Source organism: Gopherus flavomarginatus, chromosome 2 (genome assembly GCF_025201925.1).
Source record: "Gopherus flavomarginatus isolate rGopFla2 chromosome 2, rGopFla2.mat.asm, whole genome shotgun sequence".
NCBI classification, from domain to species: domain Eukaryota; kingdom Metazoa; phylum Chordata; order Testudines; family Testudinidae; genus Gopherus; species Gopherus flavomarginatus.
This window is the reverse complement of record NC_066618.1, coordinates 301,709,560-301,729,825: the sequence shown is the minus strand read 5'-3', so window position 1 is coordinate 301,729,825 and position 20,266 is coordinate 301,709,560. Positions and strand designations below refer to the sequence as shown.

At 48.7% G+C, this 20,266-nt stretch overlaps 2 protein-coding genes across 3 annotated transcripts in view; one reads left to right on the top strand and one right to left on the bottom strand.

Annotated features, from left to right (window-relative positions):
- OPLAH (5-oxoprolinase, ATP-hydrolysing) overlaps nucleotides 1-20,266 on the bottom strand; it is a 214,496-nt gene that overhangs the window by 32,634 nt on the left and 161,596 nt on the right. The window lies entirely within an intron of this gene.
- LOC127044473 (sphingomyelin phosphodiesterase 3-like) overlaps nucleotides 4,387-20,266 on the top strand; it is a 29,300-nt gene continuing 13,420 nt past the window's right edge. For both annotated transcript variants that reach the window (XM_050939408.1, XM_050939407.1), the window contains exon 1: nucleotides 4,387-4,502. The gene's annotated coding sequence lies outside the window, so the exon portion shown is untranslated. The remainder of the gene's footprint in view (nucleotides 4,503-20,266) is intronic.

Genomic DNA, 20,266 nt, shown 5'->3' with positions numbered 1-20,266 from the left:
GGACTACACAGCGGGGAGAGAGCTCTGGCCTTTCCTGTAACTTCCCGTTCTCCATGTTAACTAACGACTCCCAACGCTTTGCTCCAGACCCCTGCTGTTACCTGCGGGCTGAGCATCATGCCAAAGGCTGGAAGCCGGCTGTGTATTGATTCCTTCGGGGTACAAGTCTCCCTGTGGGGTCCAGTCAGGGCCAGCGCTACCATTTAGGCAGCCTAGGCAATCAGAATAATTGGTGGGCGGCATTTTGCCGGAGGGGGCGCAGGCGGCTCTGGTGGAGCCGCCGCAGTCATGCCTGAGGATGGTCAGCTGCTCGCGCGGCTCCGGTGGACCTCCCACAGGCACCACTGCAGCAGCTCCACCGGAGCCGCGGGACCAGTGCGCGGGGCGGCGAAATTGCCGTGCACCTAGGGCGCTCAAACCCCTAGCGCTGGTCCTGGGTCCAGTCCAGGTGGACTTGCTGCAGGGGGCTCCCAGCGTGACCGGGTGGGTGAGGGCTCCAAGGGTCGGTCCCGCAGGCGGTGAAGCTGAAGGGCTGACCCCAGTGACAGAGTCAGGCGGCTGACACACTGAAAGGGTCCTCCGAGGGGCTGTTCCAGAGCCAGGTGCGAGCACCAGGCGGCCCGCAGGGGAAAGGCCGTGCTCCATGGCCTGGGGGCTGGGCAGGACCCCATGAGGGGCCAGGTGGAGGTGAGGGTGTGGGGCGCTGGATGAGTGCTGGGGTGTGTGACCCCAGGAAACGATGGTGCCAGCTGGCAGAGAGCACAGGGGTACATAGAGTTTCACAGGATGTCACAGACCCATAGGATCGACGCTAGGCCCCAGCTTGAGAGCAGTCTGGGGGAGCCCTTCAGTGAGCCAGACCCCCGGGGGCCTCTCGCCCTCCTCAGCTTGAACCCCGGGGGCTCCAGCCCTCCTGCCCCCCCTCCCAGCTCTGCCCAGCGAGTCCAGCTGAGCCAGACCCCAGGGGAGACACGGCCACGCAGTAGGGGCTAGTGCCCCTCGCCCAGAGTTCCCAGGGACACTCTTGGCTCTGGCACAGCCTGGTTGTTAGCTAGCTGCACCAGGCACGGGAAGTGCTCAGGTTAGCCAGGGGAACGCGGGTTAAAGCCCAGACCGGTGGGGTCAGCCCAGAGCCCCATTGGTCCAGCTCTGTCTATCCGTCCATCTGACCTCCTTGGGCAGTTCCCAGGTGAGAGGCCAGGCTCCTTCCAGCAGCCAGCACTGACCCCGCACCTCACCCCTCAGTCATTTGTTCTCGAGCTGGGGGGGTCTTTGCTCAGCTTCCCTGCAGAGGTGGGGAAACCCCTCCCCGCCCCCTCCCGCCTTGGGTGCCAGGTGTCAGTGTCCCGGTGACTGGCTTTGCCATTGTCTTCTTGGGTCCTCCACTGATATGGGGTCAGCTGGGCCAGTCCTTTCCGATGGCCCATCATGGCTCAGACAACCGGACGACATTCATAGCCAGGTCTCTTAGCCTGCCCTGAGAGCAAACAGTCCTACCCCTTCCCCACAGAGTAACCTGTGAAATATAGAGGAAACTGAGGCACACGCATTATCAAATGCTGCACAGAATTCCCACTTTGTCCCACAGGGATCCCTGGGCTCAGCTGCATGCAAAATAATTCACTAGCGGGTGGCATGTGAGGGCTCCAGGGAGAGCCAGTCCCATCACTGCATTACTCCTGCACTCAATATCAGAATGGTTTGCACATAAAACCAACCCAAACGGATGAGTCTGGCAAAGCAGCACCACCTGCTGTGCACATAGGCAGAGTAGGCGTCTCTCTGAAAACATGGTCTGCTCCTGAAGTCTTTCCTCCATCTCATCACTAGGTAGCAGAAGCAAGCTCGTCCAGACCCTGCTTACATGTCTTATTCGACTCCTGGGGGAATTCTACGCCAGTGCGTAAATGCAGAATTCCTGTGCCATGTAGGATTTTTTCTCCAGAAAATACACCAGAAAAGTGCTGCAGTTATGCCTTTTGCCCACTGGGGCCACTAGAATAGAGCAGCCTCAGCTGGAGATATGGAATAGAAGGAGGCTGCCTTCCTCTCACTATGCAGTCCATGGGGCCAGGTCTGGAGGCATGGGATCTGGGGGCACATGGGGCTGCCTGGGGATCACAGACTGAGGTGCAGATGAGCTTGTGGAGGGACAGACTGGGGCAGGGGCTGAATGGAAGTGAGGGTGCTGGGACACATGGGGAGGGGGGCAGGGACACATGGGCACAGGGGAGGGGGATGGCTGAGGGGCAGTGCAGGACCATATGGGGATGGGGGAGGTGAGAATTTGCTAATTCATATGCTACTTATCTAGTGTGGTAATTTCACTTTGTAGTTTTGTTTATTCACTACAGTAATTTGCTTTGATCTGTTTCCTGTCACTTATAATCACTTAATAAACTTGTTTTTGTTTTGTCTCAAACCAGTGTGGAAATCATACTTGGGGTAGCAAGCTGTTACATCCCTCTCCACATTGAGAGAGGGGGTGAATTTCATGAGCTTACGCTGTACAGTTCTCTGTGCAGCACAAGACGGTATAATTTGGGGTTTACTCTCCAGAGCAGGGGTGTGCATTTGAGTAACTGGGCTAGGCAAGAGGGGAGGGTTTGGAAGAGAGGAAGCAGGAAAGCTCCCAAACTCATCCAGACCTGACTTTCCATGTAGACACCTGGTGGATTGCAACATTGCATCTGGGAGCAGCATGCAGTCGGGCCAGAGCCCTTGTACCGTGTCCAAGGGATTTTCACCTTCCTCTAGGGGCGTGGAACACATCAAAGAGCTGACAGCATTCCCCGGGGCGCCTCTGTTCCCACTTGCATATTAAATGTGGCAACCTAAAATCCCAGGTACTAGGGCTCTGCCAAGAGCTCATGCAGGCAGCACAGGGCCGTGGCTCTGAGTGCACCTGCTGCAGCTGGGCCTGAGGAGCTGGCTCTCGGGAACTGTGGTCGGGCAAAAGATGCCATAGATGAAGGCCAGAAGGGACCATTCTGGTAACCCAGCCTGCCCCCTGCACCACGCAGCCAGCGATCCCACCATCCAGCCCAGGCCTCCTGCTCCTTATTTCCACTGTGAACTTACTGACTTCAGCTCCCACCCACTGGGTCTTGTTCTGCCTTTTCCTGCTGGGTTCTGCTAGCTTTGGCTTGCAGAAATCTTCACCCCTTGGAGATACTAAGGCACAAAGGGATCTTGGCTCCTAACGCCCATGGATTTCAAAGGCAACTAGGAGCCTAAATACCTTGGAGGATCTGGGCCTTGGAGCCCATGATTAAATCACCTCTTCACCCTCTGGTCAATTAACGATGTGTGGGGTGACGATGCTGATGCATTATCTGCATTACCATCGCCCTAGGCGCCCCAGCTATGGCCCAGCCCCCACCATGCTAGGCGCTGTCCAACCAGAACAAAGAGACAGGCCCTGCCCCAATCTGGATGTGACAAGAGCCCACTGGATACAGCCAGACAGCCCACCGGGGAACTAGGGGCCACGGGACGCTGCCGGGCAGCATGACAGGCCGTGCTGCCGACTCTCGCCGTTTCATTGCCAGTCTTGCAATTTGGTTTTTTTTTTAATCAGTCTCATGAAAACAACTGGTGGCTTTTCCCTTAACCAGAATGGCCACCCTCCCCCATTGCCGTCCATGGGGCCGACACCGGCAAGGTGGCTGCCACTTCCCTGTGCTCCCTCTGCAAGGGGAAGGGAGGTGCCCTTAACAAAGATGGCTGCCACCGCCCACTGTGTTCTGTGAGAGGGAAGCCACTGTCACGGGCAAAATGGTGCCACTCCGTGGCTTGGGGGCTGGAGGGGTGCAGGGCTGCAGGGAGCAGCAGAGACCCTGGGAAAGGGGGCTGGAGCAGGGGGGAGGCATGACAGGAACAATGGGGAGGGGAGGAGAAGGGAGAAATTCCCCAGACGCCACTTAGTGTCTCCGGTTTCCCTTTTGACTAGCCAGGAGTCACTTTACCATGGAGAAACTGCCCGTCATGTTCCATTGGATGTAGCGGGTGAGCTCTGGGCAGAGCAGGCTCCATAGTAAAAATGGTATACAATGAGGTATGGCCCTATAGTGAAAGGTCCGGAGCACGAGCAGCTGGGTCGGAGGCACTAGTCGTTCTGAAGTAAGAAAACAGTGCAAGGGAGCACGTCCTGCATGAGCTAATGTACAGCCTGTGCAGGAAGGGGTGACACAAAGGTCAGGCAGCCTCAGCCCAGTTGGCTTGAGCCAACTCCGGGCTGCTTGCACGGTTACCGAAGATGAAGGCAAGTGTGTTAGTGAGCATGTTCAGTGGAGGTTAAAAATAGCACTATAAAAGAAAGTGCCAGTAGGACAGTATAAAAGGCAGACAAGCACAGCAAGAAGAGCTGCTGGAGAAGGAAGAAGCGACGCTGCCAGGGCAGCAGAGCAAGAGAAGATGCTGAGCGTGAGCAAACCAAGCTGCAAGAGTCGCAGAAACAAGCAACAGCGACAGTAGCCAAAGCACCGGAATCAACAGATAGTGTAAGCTTGTTCACTGTAACTATAGTTTAACGTAAGTATAGTATAGGGTTAGAGCGGGAGTGTGTGTGTGTGTTAAATGTAATTTTCCTATTTAAAACAAAGTATTTTTAAGTACTGCTGTCAGGGATCTGTCACAAACTGATCCCCCATGGCAGAGCACATCACTAAATCATTTAAACTGTATGCTACTGTAGTTTTAAATGCTCTTTAACGTGTGATAAGGGATTTGTGTCTAATTCCTGCTTTTACACCCCGTGGTATGTAACCTCTCATTTAAATCAGCCTCGTACCAGACGACTGGAGAATAGCTAATGTGACATTGTGTCGAAGTGGGAGCTTTTTCCTTTATGTTTTGCATGACTACTGTGTGTGCCTCACGTTCCCTGTGTATTACACAAGTGCCTAGGTGGTGGGACAAGGTGTGATTTTTGCAGAGACCCTAGTGGACAAGTGTGGCTGGCTGCCTGCACACAGACAATGAACGGGCACTCTGTAACCTGGCAACTGATGGCCCGGGACCCTCAACCAGGAGCCAGTCAGCTGCAACAAGCGAGAACAAGGAGAGAGGTGGAGGCCAGACAACCTGTTTTCCTGGGAAAGAGACAATGGATGGAGAAGGGGCAATGGGTTTGTCAGCAGCTGGGCTGCTGGAGGCTGGGCAGTCAGCGGCAGAGGGACTGAAGAGGGGAGACCCCAGGGTTTGGGGCTCAGGATCCCCCGTCCAGGAGGGACTTTGCTGAACGTTCCTGCTTTCTGTGCTAACAAGCTCTGTTCTATGCTTTGCTCCTAGTGACTAATAAAACTTCTGCTTTACATGCTGGCTGAGAGTCACTGCTGCCTGTGGAGTGGGTGGCAGGGCCTTTTGGGGGTGTACAAGGCTTCCCCAGATGTCCCACCCAGGGGGACTCACTGCAGGGAGCGAATGCAGCAAACAGGGGGCTAAATGCTCTGAGGTCAGACCCAGGAAGCGCTGAAGCCCAGGAGGCTTATTGCCCTGATGAAAGTGTGCCCAGAGGGTGATGCTGCACCAGAGTCCTGCCTGCCTTCATTCAGAGCAGTTTCAGAGCATCCAGGCTGTGACTCTGTGACAGATGTAGATTTTTTTAAAAAGTCTCCAGAAATTATTCCGGCAATTACAGGCCAGTAAGCCTGACTTCAGTACTGGGCAAATTGGTTGAAACTATAGTAAAGAACAGAATTATCAGACACATACATGAACACCATTTGTTGGGGAAGAGTCAGCATGGTTTTTGTAAAGGGAAATCACGCCTCACCAATCTCCTAGAGTTCTTTGAGGGAGCCGACAAGCGTGTGGTTGAGGGTGATCTAGTGGACATAGTGTACTTGGCCTTTGAGAAAGCCTTTGACAAGGTCCCCCACCAAAGGCTCTTAAGCAAAGTAAGTTGTCATGGGATAAGAGGGAAAGTGCTCTCAGGGACTGGTTAAAAAGCAGGAAACAAAGGGTAGGACTAAATAGTCAGTTTTCAGAATGGAGAGAGGTCAACAGTGGTGTCCCCAGGAGTCTGTACTGGCCCAGTGCTGTTCAACATATTTATAAATGATCTGGGAAATGGGGTAAACAGGGAGGTGACAAAATTTGCAGATGATACAAAATTACTCAAGGTAGTTAAGTCCCAGGCAGACTGCGAAGAGCTACAAAGGGATCTCACAAAACTGGGTGTCTGGGCAGCAGAATGGCAGGTGAAATTCAATATTGGTCAATGCAAAGTAATGCACATTGGAAAACATAATCCCAACTATCCATGTAAAATGATGGGGTCTAAATTAGCTGTTACCACTCAAGAAAGAGATCTTGGAGTCAATGTGGAGAGTTCTCTGAAAACATCCACTCAATGTGCAGCGGAAGTCAAAAAGCGAACAGAATGTTGGGAATCATTAGGAAAGGGACAGATAAGACAGAAAATATCACATTGCCTCTATATAAATCCATGGTACGCCCACAGCTTGAATACTGTGTGCAGACGTGGTCTCCCCATCTCAAAAAAGATCTATTGGAATTGGAAAAAGTACAGAAAAGGGTCTGGAGCACTGGGGTCAGTGCAGGGGATGCAGAGTGGAGTGGAGGGGGGTCTGGAGCAGGATGAGGAGAGGAAAGGAGGGAGGCCTGGAGCAGTAGGGGCAGGACGGGGGCAGGGACAGAGGCCTGGAGCAATGGGGGCATGGCTGGGGGAGGGGAAGGAATAATAGAATCATAGAATATCAGGGTTGGAAGGGCCCTCAGAAGGTCTCTAGTCCAACTCCCTGCTCAAAGCAGGACCAAACCCAACTAAATCATCCCAGCCAGGGCTTTGTCAAGCTGGGCCTTAAAAACCTCTAAGGACGGAGATTCCACCCCCTCCCTAGGGAACCCATTCCAGTGCTTCACCACCCTCCTAGGGAAATAGTGTTTCCTAATATCCAACCTAAACCTCCCCCACTGCAACTTGAGACCATTGCTCCTTGTTCTGTCAGGAAGGGGTGAGGGGCCCAGAGCAGGGGGCAGGACAGGGGCAGAGGGGAGGGGGGGTGAAGAAGTGGGAGCAGGGAGGGGGGAGGGAAAGTGGCAGGGGGCCCAAAGCAATGGGGGCAGGGGAGGGGGAGGGAAGGGGCAGGGGGCTTGGAGCAGTGGGGGCAGGATGGAGTGGAGGGGCTGGGGACCTGGAGTATTGGGGGCAGGGCAGGACAGGATGGGGGCCCAGAGCAGTGGAGGCAGGGAAAGGGAGGGGCCCCTGGAACAATGGGGGCAGGGCGGGAGAGTGAGGGGGCCGAAACTGTGGAGGGTAGGACAGAGGGGAGGGGCAGGGGGCCTGGAGCAGTGGGGGAAGAGCAGGGAAGGGAGGGGAGGGGCCCCGGAACAGTGGAAGCAGGGCAGGGCAGGGGAAGAGGTGGGGGGAGCTGGAGCAGTAGGGGCAGGATGAAGGGGAAGGGGGGTCTGGAGCAAGGGTAGGGTGGGGAGGGAGGATCCAGAACTGGGGAAGCACAGGGGTTGGGGAGAGGAGGGGCAAGGAGGGGCAGGGGCAGGGGGCCCAGAGCAGTGGGGGCAGGATGGAGGGGAGGGGCAGGCGGCCCGGAGCAGTGGGGTAGGGCACAAAGCGGGAGGTGCTGCTCAGCTGTGGGTGTCAGGGAACGTTGCTTCTTGCCAAAGGCCAGTCCAGCCCCACAGCAGCTGTTCTGTAGTGCTGGCGCTGAGGGGCACCGTTGGGGCACGTTACCGTCCTCTGCCATGTGTGTGACTCGTCCGCCCGGTGCCCTGAGGGCCATGGTGCTGCAGTGGTAGGTCGACAGTTGCCAGCTAGTTACCGTCCAGCCTGGCTCTTATCGCAGGACTAAGCAGGAGGGGAAAGCCGGCCAGTGCTGGGAGGCGGCCGGCAGCTCCCCTCACTCCAGCCTGGGAGAGGGTAAGTGGAGGTGCCAGCTGGCTGGGGGGAGAGACGGGCATGGCTGTGGGCATTAGTAGTTGGCATTTCAGCCTGAACGTCTCCCCCTCGCTGGCAGAGGAGTGGAAAAGGCAAAAGCCAGATGAAAAGACAGGCCTGGAAGGTTTATGGATTTTGGGAGTCTGTCTCGTGATTTTTAGCAAGATGGAATGAGATTGGTGGATTGAGGATAATCAATGGGACACAGTAATACCAGGGTACAGAATATCTCAGAAGGCCGTGCTGGTGGGGGAGTGGCACTATATGTGAAAGAAAGTGTAGCATCAAGTGACGTAAGAATCTTAAATGAACCAAACTGTACCATAGAATCTCTATGAATAGTCATTCCATGTTCTAATAATCAGAATATAGCAGTAGGGATATATTACTAATCACCTGTCCAGAATGGTGCTAGTGACTGTGAAATGCTCAGGGAGATTAGAGAGGCTATAAAAATAAAAAAACTCCATAATAATAATAAAAATAGGGGGTTTCAATTATCCCCACATTGACTGGGTACATGTCACCTCAGGACGGGATGCAAAGATAAAATTTCTTGACACCTTAAATGACTGCTTCTTGGAGCAGCTAGTCCTGGAACCCACAAGTGGAGAGGCAATTCTTGATTTAGTTCTAAGTGGAGCACAGGATCTGATCCAAGAGGTGATTATAGCTGATGTGCTTGGTAATAGTGACCATAATATAATTAAATTTAACATCCCTGTGGCAGGGGAAACACCACAGCAGCCCAACACTGCAGCATTTAATTTCAGAAAGGGGAACTACACAAAAATGAGGAAGTTAGTTAAACAGAAATTAAAAGGTACAGCGCAAAAAGTGAGATCCCTGCAAGTTGCTTGGAAACTTTTTAAAGACACCATAATAGAGGCTCAGATTAAATCTAGACCCCAAATTGAAAAACAGAGAGAACCAAAAAAGTGCCACTGTGACTAAACAACAAACTAAAAAAAGTGGTCAGAGGCAAAAAGGCATCTGTAAAATCCTAGTCAGGAAAATAAAAGGAGCATAAACACTGGCAAGTGAAGTGTAAAAATGCAATTAGGAGGCCAAAAAAAGAATTTGAGGAACAGTTAGCCAAAGACTCAGAAAGTAACAGCAAAACATTTTTAAGAATATTAGAAGCAGGAAGCTGCTAAACAACCAGTGGGGCCCCTGGACGATCGTGATGCTAAAGGAGCACTCAGGGAGGATTAAGCAATTGCAGAGAAACTAAATGAATCTTTGCACGGCTGAGGATGTGAGGGAGGTTCTCACACTTGGGTCATTCCTTTTAGGTGACAAATCTGAGGAACGGTCCCAGGTCGAGGTGTCATTAGAGAAGATTGTGGAACAAATTGATAAACTAAACGGTAACAAGTCACCAGGACCAGATGGGATTCACCCAAGAGTTCTGAAGGAACTCAAATGTGAAATTACAGAACTGCTAACTGTAGTGTGTAACCCATCATTTAAATCAGCTTCTGTACCAGATGACTGGAGGGTAGCTACTGTGACATCAATTGTTTAAAAAGGTGATCTGGCAATTATAGGCCGGTAACCCTGACTTCAGTACCGGGGAAACTGGTTGAAACTATAGTAAAGAACAGAATTATCAGACACATAGATAAACATGATTTGTTGGGGAGGAGTCAACATTTTTTTTAAAAAGGAAATCATGCCTCACTCATCTACTAGAATTCTTTAGGCAGGGTGTGGGTCAACAAGTATGTGAACAACAGGGCTCCAGTGGATGGAGTGTACTTAGATTTCCAGAAAGCCTTTGACAAGGTCCCTCACCAAAGGCTCTAAAGCAAAGTAAGCTGTCATGGGATAGGAAGGAAGGTTCTCTCATGGAAGGCCTAGTTAACAAAGGCAAAGAACCGATGACGCGATGGAATGGACTATAAATAGATGCCTATGATTTTGGCAAATCAAAGCTGTTTATTGGTCCAGAGTTCCGTGTGGATATAGATGTGGTTTTTGCCGGCTCCCCACATCTTATGATCTTATCCTGATGGAAGGAACCTCGAATGGCCATTGGGACCATTCTGACCTTTGGACTCTGGTATAATATGGTAGGGGTGTGAATGTGGAGTGAGGAAGGTTTGTTTTATAATCAATAAAGAGCATTTAGAGTATTATGTACTGTGACAAAGTTCCTCCTCTACCTTGGTGGGTCCTGCGCTTATTGGCAGATTTGCTCACCTCAGTGACCTTCCCCACAGTCTGGATCAACTCCTTCTGTGTCTGATCAGGAGTTGAGAGGTTTGGGGGGAATCCAGGCCTGCCCTCTACTCCGGGTTCCAGCCCAGGGCCCTGTGGATTGCAGCTGTCTATAGTGCCTCTTGTAACAGCTGTGTGACAGCTACAACTCCCTGGGCTACTTCCCCATGGCCTCCTCCAAACACCTTCTTTATCCTCAGCTCCTTGTGCCTCTTGCTCCCAGCTCCTCACATGCACTTCCTCTCCTCTGGCTCCCCTACACCTGACTGGAGAGAGCTCCTTTTTAAACCCAGGTGCCCTGATTAGCCTGCCTTGATTGGCTGCAGGTGATCTAATCAGCCTGTCTGCCTTAATTGGTTCTAGTGCAGCCCCTGCTCTGGTCACTCAGGGAACAGAAAACTACTCATCCAGTGACCAGTATATTTTCCTTCTCCCAGACTCCTGCACCCCACTGATCTGGGTCTGTCACAGTACCAATACTGTGTCCGGTATCTGCTTGCTCCCCAGCCTGTAGGGAGACCTCTATTGTGGGTCTAACAGGTGGTGGAGAATGCAGAGGGGAGAGCAATGTAAGGAGTGCTGGATTTCAAGATGGGGTCTTACAGTGTTGGGGGAGTCCTTATTTAAGATTAATAAAGGTGACTCATTTGTGAAATTTGAGAGGAAAGAAAACGTGGGGAGATACCGAGTGGTGTTTGTGTAATAATGTTTAAAACCCTCTTTAAGAAGAGATATAAAGGGGTGGAAGAGGCACCCCAGTGGGCTAAACTTAATGTCCCTTCTCTGTTAGAGAAGGAGATTATTGCATTTGGGACTTACCCTTGGATGGAAGGGGCAGTGGAGCTGGATATAATACTTGATACCTTAGAAAACACATTGGAGAAATATGTGCAGCTGTACAAGCCTAAGGCCAGTGAAAAGCAACCAGCCGTAGTGTGGCTGTTGTGGCAGGCTGAAGAAAAGGCAGTTGCATGTAAGGGGGAAATCTGTGCAGAGTTACAAACATTACAAGAGAATTTTAAAACTTGCCAGGAGAATTTGGAGCGGGAAGTGAGGCAGGCACAGACAGTGCAAACACAGTTAGAATAAATGGGGAAACAAAACAGGGAACTGGAGAAAGGAATAACGGATTGGGAAAAGATTAAAACAGACAAAGATAAAGTAGATCATCAAGTGCTAGGAATGAAACCGTTAATTCGAGATTTGACTAAGGAAAAGGAAGAGGAGATCGCAAGCATTTCTCACAGTTGGTGGCAGAAAATTCTAGCAGCATTGAAAAAGCCAGTGAAAATACAGAAGCTGCGAGTTGCAGCTGTGTGTCAAAAAGAGAGATTTGGATTTGGATTCCAACGATATTTGGTGTGGGGAGGATCTGCAAGGGGGTCAAGAGAAAAGGGAATCTGGCCAACCTCGAGAGAGGCTTTATACTAAATTGAGGGAAGAAATAAGAAACTGGCCAGGAAAGCCCAAGACAGAAAAGTCTGTAGCAATGATAGAATGGAGATGAACCATTAAGGATGCAGTGGGGGAGATACAGTCAGAGCAGACACTAACAATTCCTGCGAGTTCGTCAGACTTACTGTTGATGGTAAAGTCATTGGGCCCAGTGAACGTGAAAAATGTAGCTCCATGACCAGTACAGTGGGCAGAATTAGGAGGAACAGAGAATTTAAATATGAGTGAATCTTGTAGGTTAATCAGGGCAGCTACTGCTGGAGAGATTAGACAGGCAGTAGATCGAGTGAAAACTGCTTTGAACAGGCAGCCAGAAGCACACTGGCTGATACCGCGATTTATTACACTGTGAGAAAAAGAGAGAGGTCAAAGACCCAGGAAGGCGTTATCCAGTGCAGATTACATGAAGCCTGGAAATTCACCTAGGGATTACCTGTTAAAGAGAATAACTTTGGGACTATTGGCTGGAGAAATACAACTGGTGACTAATCCCAGGGTGGAGGTTGCCAGACATGTCACAGCTGATTCTTTGATGGCAGTTGATTTGAATCAGGGAATTTTGGAAGGATTGGACAGAAATTTATTAGCAATGTCTACTAATCTGGTAAATCAAGCAGCCCAGGATGAGGGGTTAGCTGTTATGGATGCACTGGAGCACTGGATAGTTTGCCAATGAATGATGAAAGGGGGAAGCCAGGTAGAAGGATTGAAACCCAGAGTACCTTCTGTTGAGGCAATAACATATTCAAATTAGTGTGCTTATAGATCAGGATACCGTGAGAGAGGAAGAGGCTGCGGGAGAGGACAAAACACCCAACCCCAAGGAGGTCAAGGAGGTAGTGGGTGGAATAATCAGAATGAGCCCCAGAAAGGAGTAAATGTGATCTGGAATATTGCTTGGCGGTATTTGAAATTGAGGGGAGTAGATATGGATAAGCAGAATGGGAGATGTACTAAGGAATTGATCAAAGAAATGCAAAGAATGGAAGGAGAAATGTTTAAGAAGCAGAAAAAGGTTGCAGCTCTGCAAACTGAGGGTTCACAGAAACCTGCTCTAGAGGGAAGCCCCGATGACAAGTTGATCCCACTGGAAATGGGTCCTCAGGAGTGGGAGATGGTAACTAGATTAAGATGGGATTCAAAGGGGAGGCCTAGGACATTGTGGGAGATAATGGCCCCAAAGACGCTAGTGGAGCTGGTGTAAATATTGTAAATAGAATTGTAGAATCATAGGAGTGGCAGGGACTCAAGAGGTCTCTAGTCCAGTCCTCTGAACTCCTGGCAGGACTAAGTATTATCTAGACCAGGGGTAGGCAACCTATGGCATGCAAGCTGATTTTCAGTGGCACTCACAGTGCACAGGTCCTGGCCACCAGTCCAGGGGGCTCTGCATTTTAATTTAATTTTAAATAAAGCTTCTTAAACATTTTAAAAACCTTATTTGCTTTACATACAAGAATAGTTTAGTTATAGATTATAGACCGAGAGAAAGAGACCTTCTAAAAACGTTAAAATGTGTGACTGGCACGCGGAACCTTAACTTAGAGTGACTAAATGAAGACTCGGCACAGCACTTCTGAAAGGTTGCCGACCCCTGCTCTACATAAAGTAGTGCAAGAAACTGGCAAAGATTGGGATGATAAATTGCCAGTGGTGTTGGCGGCCATCCAAAGTAGTGATCGATTGGGTACTGCCTACCAGCCTTATCAAATTCTCTTTGGAAGGCCTATGAGATTGTAGAGCCCTTTATTGTACCCAGAAGAAGAAGAGGAGGAGGCGGTATCTGTTACCCAATGGACAAGGGAGTTACCAATAGAATTTAAGAAAATGGAATTTAAACTGACTGATACCATTGAAAAAGCCAGAGACTATGTGGCTCAGGACTGTGAACTATGGAAAATCGGAGAGAGACTAATGTTTGTTAAATGACCATTGAAAAATCATGTCCTGGAGTCTAACTGGGTTGGACCATTTTCCATCATGAATAAAGTTTCACGGTCTGTAGTGCAGATTAATAAGGGGGAAAAGGGAAAGTGGGTCCACACATCACAATTAAAGTTATGGCCTAAATATTAAATAATGTTCATTTCTTTTTCTTTGAGTTTATTTTACAGAGGGAAAGGAATGCCCAATTCCACCAGAGATTATCCTGTACGACCTTGGATTTGGAGTGTGGATGTGGTGCTGCAATTTTAGTAATGGGTTTATTGCGTATGCTCGCTTTGCTTTGCATTTTGTGCTTAGTAGAAGAATTGTGTCGTGTGCATTATATTTTTGGAAGAAAAAAAATGAATACCAGTGCTCAAGCGAAGATGGACGAGGTGAGTGTATTTGGAATAATTCAGCCGGAAGCATCAGACCTTATTCCAGTGGAATAAGGGCCATGGCTTCAATATCAAGGTTCCTCATAATTCAAAAAGGATGGAAATATGGTTTTGGGCTTTTATGTGTTTTGAATATTCAGGGGAAATATTCTCAGGGATATGGTCAGGTTTTTTATGTTTATTAATCAGATACCAGTAAACAAGATTGCACCAAGAATCATGGCAGACAAGGACCCATATAGGAAGGGAGAAGTAATCGAAGCCCCAACTTTTGTGGATTAAACAATCTGGTTGGAAGGAGTGCAAGCAGACATAAATGCACAACATCCGGAGTGTGTGCTGTACGCCTGGCCTCTATTACAAGCATGGCAACAACAATGGGGAGACAGGACTACATGAAATAAGAGCGGTATAGGGGACTATATTGTAGGTAGTATTGGTGCAGGGGCTGGAGTTTTAAACTCATTTGGTATTGAGACGTTACAAGGGTAAGATGTGGGGGGCTATACAGACACATGCAATATCGGAACAAGGGATATGAAGTGTGGAACTCCAGTTGAAACAAACCCAAGCCTTGAAAATGTCTCTCAATGTAAATCTCTTTGGTGTGTCTGAGATTGACAATAAAATTGTACTAGCAATACGATGTGTACAGATGCAAACTTATGGAATACAATACATAGAGAGAATGGTTAACCTGTTAAGTCATGGGCAATGGCCTTTTGAATGGTTCAAAGATTCTCATATATGGAATCAACGAATGACAGGATGGAAGAAACATATGGAGTTTAACTGGGATCAAACTACTCTGAGGGGAGAGTGGAAAGGCAGGATGCTGTTACACAACACAGGGAAGCAAAGAAAAGCAGCAAAGGCCTGGGTGTTGCCAAAACTTATGAATGGAGAGTTATGGCAAATAGAAATAAGTGGGAGACCCTTGATTGAAGAAGAAGGGGATTATAAATTAGTAGAATTAACGAAACATTGTGAAGAGTGGGGATGAAGCAAATGGGTGTGCCCACAACTAACTGCATCCCTAGAGGGATGTCATTTGAACCATTCAAGCAGACAATGTACCATGCGATATTTAGCCTCTCATGGCACAGGAGTGTTTGATTTAGGCAATGGATATATCTGGGTGGTAACCACTGGAAAACGTGTTTTGGGGAAGGATGACAGAAAAAGGCCCAATTGAATCATGTAAAGGTAATGTGACAGAGGTCGTTATTAATGGAATTATTTACCGAGTTCTCTATTTTAACAGAAGGAAAATTGTTTGGGAACGAAAAGGTGTGGACTGGTCCTTTGATATGGGGATACATTGGGAACAATGGGAAAAATTGATGAAAGCGAAAAAATCAGGCAATATGCAAAAAATGTGTCCAAGTCTGCTCAGCTGGGGAAAATAAAGATTTTGATCAACAATGGTCAAAAATTAAAACTGGGGAAAGAAGAAGAATTGGCAATTTCAAATTGGTATGATGTTTTCAAAGGATGGTCTCCCAGTGTCACAGCTCTTCTAAATTGAACACTATACCCTCTTGTGATATTATTTGCATTAATGCTTTTGTTAACCTTTATTATGCTATGTTCATACTGCCAGATAAGAAAACGACAGGAAGTTTTGGAGGAAGTGACATATGAAATTGGATTGCTTGCAAAATTATAAAGTGGTACAATAATTAATGGCATTAATCATGTATCATGAGCAGGGAATGTTGGGAGATCTATATCTATCTATATATATACCAACAACAGGATCCTGGGCTAGATGGACCTTTGGTCTGACCCAGTGTGGCCGTTCTTATGTTCTTATGTGATTTACAGCTTCAAAGAGTGAGATTCAAGGCCAAAGAGTGGGACTTTTCTGGTGGTGTGTGTGATGGGTTGAACCCCCATTCCGGGCTGCCACCTGATGTGCTGGGGTCCCACTGAGCCCTCCTGTCTCACCAGCCTGGGTTCCCCTTACTCTGTGGCGCTGTGACAGGCTCTCAAGCCCCCTTCCAGCACACACAGGTAGGGACACACCCAGCTGTAGAATCACACAGAGTCGGTGATCAGCTCTGTGTGGGAGGGCTCAGTCCAGGGAACTGCCCAGCACTCTGGAGTGTAAGCCTAAAATTAAGTTGTCTTACATTGTATAGTGATCTCTACAATGTACGCTCATAAAATTCACCCCCTCCCTCAATGTGGAGGAAGATATGCACACCTCCTCCCCCCAGTTATACATTGCACAAATTGGGTTTAGAATAAACAAAAAACAAGTTTATTAACTACAAAAGGTAAATTTTAAGTGATTATAAGGGGTAGCAAACAGATCAAGGCATATTACTGAGCAAATAAAACAAAACACGCAAACTAAGCTTAATACACTTAGGAATACTGGCTGGAAACAATAATTTCTCATCCTTAATGTTTCAAGCAGGTTGCAGGGTTTCTTGAAGGTAAACAGCCCTGCTTGCAGCTTAAATCTCCAGGGATTCCTTTTACAGACGGACCTTTCTAGCCTGGGCACAGCCCCTGCCTCTCCCAGCTTAGTTCCTTTATTTCTTCTGGTGTTTTCAGCAGTCTTCCTTCTTGGGTGAGGCGGCAGTGGAGAAGAGCCAAGATGAACTCACTCCCCAGCCTTAAATGAGATTTGCATATGGTGGGAATCCTTTGTTTCCTAGTTTACTCCCACCCCCTTCCCTTGGAAAAGTATCAGCAGTTCAAGATGTCCTGTACCAGGTGACATGATCACCTGACCCTGCAATGTCAAAGCAGTGTCCCAGGAAACACCTCAGGAAGGAGGGAGATTAGTATCTTTAAAGTCTTATTGTCCTTCTGTAATAACCTTAGTCCCAGATTTGGACCTTAGCGTCCAAAATATGGGGGTTAGCATGAAAACCTCCAAGCTTAGTTACCAGCTTGGACCTGGTACCTGCTGCCACCACCCAAAAAATTAGAGTGTTTTGGGGCACTCTGGTCCCTCTGAAAAACCTTCCCTGGGGACCCCAAGACCCAAATCCCTTGAGTCTCACAACCAAGGGAAATAATCCTTTTTCCCTTCCCCCCTCCAGGTGCTCCTGGAGAGATACACAGACACCAGCTCTGTGAATCCAAACAGAGTGAATCTCCCTCTCTGTTCCCAATCCTGGAAACAAAAAGTACTTTCCTATTCCCCCAGAGGGAATGCAACATCAGGCTAGCAATCCAACACACAGATCTCCCCGATTCCTTCCTCCCACCAATTCCCTGGTGAGTACAGACTCAATTTCCCTGAAGTAAAGAAAAACTCCAACAGGTCTTAAAAGAAAGCTTTATATAAAAAGAAAGAAAAATAAGTACAAATGTTCTCTCTGTATTAGATGATACAACACAGGGTCAATTGCTTAAAAGAATATTGAATAAACAGCCTTATTCCAAAAGAATACAAATCAAAGCACTCCAGCACTTATATTCATGCAAATACCAAAGAAAAGAAACCATAGAACTTACTATCTGATCTCTTTGTCCTTACACTTAGAAACAGAAGACTAGAAAGTAGAACTACTTCTCCAAAGCTCAGAGAAAGCAGGCAGCCAGAAAACAAAGACAAAAACACTCAGTTCCCTCCACCCAAAGTTGAAAAAATCCGGTTTCCTGATTGGTCCTCTGGTCAGGTGCTTCAGGTGAAAGAGACATTAACCCTTAGCTATCTGTTTATGACACGCCCCCCAAATTGCAGACAGTGGGGAAGCTCACTGGCGGCGATTTCCTTCTAGAACTTGAAAATAAACAGATTAATACAACACATACACCTTTACATATACTCCTAAGTATATAACTAACAGACTTCTACATTTTAAGAACACTTTTTAACTACTGAATTATGGGAAACTCTCACGGGAGAGTGCATCAGCAACTTTATTAGAAGCTCCTGTGATGTGTTGAATTTCAAAATCAAAATCTTGGAGAGCTAAACTCCAACGAAAAAGTTTCTTGTTGTTCCCCTTGGCAGTATGAAGCCACTTTAGTGCAGCATGGTCAGTTTGTAGTTGGAACCGCCGTCCCCAAACATATGGGCGTAGCTTTTCCAGGGCGTACACAATGGCATAGCATTCCTTTTCACTGACTGACCAGTGACTTTCCCTCTCAGACAGTTTCTTACTGAGAAACACGACAGGATGGAAGTTGTGATCTGTTGCTTCCTGCATGAGCACTGCTCCTATACCACGCTCAGATGCATCTGTGGTTACTAGGAATGGCTTGTCAAAGTCCGGGGCCCTGAGCACAGGGTCAGACATGAGCGTTGCCTTAAGTTGGGTAAAGGCCTTTTGACACTCATCAGTCCACTTAACTGCATTTGGCTGGGTCTTTTTGGTCAGGTCGGTCAGTGGGGCAGCGATTTGGCTGTAGTGGGGTACAAATCGCCTGTAGTATCCGGCCAAGCCTAAGAAGGATTGGACCTGCTTCTTGGACCGTGGGACAGGCCACTTTTGGATAGCATCCACCTTGGCCTGTAGGGGGTTTATGGTTCCTCGACCCACCTGGTGCCCCAGGTAAGTCACTCTGTTTTGGCCTATTTGACACTTTTTGGCCTTAACAGTTAGTCCTGCCTGCCTGATGCGCTCAAAGACCTTTTCCGGGTGTAGTAGGTGTTCGGGCCAGGAGTCTGAAAAAATGGCCACATCATCGAGGTAGGCAACTGCAAATTCTCCCAGTCCAGCTAGTAGACCATCTACCAGCCTCTGGAAGGTTGCGGGTGCATTTCGAAGGCCGAAAGGAAGGACATTGAATTCATACACCCCCGCATGGGTGACGAATGCTGACCTCTCCTTGGCAGGTTCATCTAGCGGTACTTGCCAGTACCCCTTGGTTAAGTCTATTGTAGAGATGAACTGGGCACGTCCCAACTTCTCCAATAGCTCATCGGTACGTGGCATTGGATAGTTGTCCGGACGAGTTACAGCATTTAGCTTACGGTAGTCCACGCAAAAGCGTATTTCCCCATCTGGTTTGGGTACCAGAACCACTGGAGATGCCCATGCACTGGTAGATGAGCGGATTATACCCATCTGTAGCATGTTCTGGATCTCCCGTTCTATAGCGGCTTGGGCATGAGGAGACACTCGGTAGGGTGGGGTTCTGATTGGGTGAGCATTACCTGTATCAATGGAGTGGTATGCCCGTTCAGTCCGTCCTGGGGTGGCTGAGAACAGTGGGGCGAAGCTAGTGCACAGCTCCTTGATTTGTTGCCGCTGCAGACGTTCCAGGGTGGTTGAGAGGTTGACCTCTTCCACGCCACCGTCTTTTTTCCCGTCGTAGTAGACACCGTCAGGCCACTCAGCATCATCTCCCTGGACTGTAAACTGACAAACCTGTAAGTCTCTGGAATAGAAAGGCTTGAGAGAATTAACATGGTACACTTTAGGCTTTAGTGAGGAATTGGGAAGTGCTATGAGGTAGTTTACAGCTCCCAGGCGCTCTTGGACCGTGAAGGGCCCTTCCCATGATGCTTCCATCTTATGGGCCTGTTGCGCCTTCAAGACCATAACCTGGTCTCCTACCTTGAAGGACCGATCTCTGGCATGTCTGTCATACCAGGCCTTTTGCTCTTCCTGAGCATCCTTTAGATTCTCTCTAGCAAGGGCTAAAGAGTGTCGGAGGGTGCTTTGTAGGTTGCTTACAAAGTCCAGAATGTTAGTTCCTGGAGAAGGCGTAAACCCCTCCCATTGCTGCTTTACCAACTGTAATGGCCCCTTAACCTCGTGACCATACACAAGTTCAAATGGTGAAAACCCTAAACTGGGATGTGGTACAGCCCTGTAGGCAAACAGCAACTGCTGCAACACTAGGTCCCAATTATTGGAGAATTCGTTGATGAATTTTCGTATCATGGCCCCCAAAGTTCCATTGAACCTTTCAACCAGGCCATTGGTTTGATGGTGGTACGGGGTGGCAACCAAGTGATTCACCCCATGAGTTTCCCACAGTTTTTCCATGGTCCCTGCCAGGAAATTAGACCCTGAATCTGTAAGGATGTCGGAGGGCCAACCTACCCTGGCAAAGATGTCTGTTAGGGCCAGGCACACAGTGTTAGCCCTGGTGTTGCCTAGAGCGACTGCTTCTGGCCATCGGGTAGCAAAGTCCACTAAAGTCAGTATGTACTGCTTTCCTCTGGGCGTCTTTTTTGGGAAAGGGCCCAGAATATCCACAGCTACTCGCTGAAATGGGACCTCAATTATGGGGAGTGGCTGGAGAGGGGCCTTGACCTGGTCTTGAGGCTTTCCCACTCTTTGGCATACCTCACAAGACCGGACATACTTGGCAACGTCCTTGCCCATCCCCTCCCAGTGGAAGGACTTCCCCAACCGGTCCTTGGTTC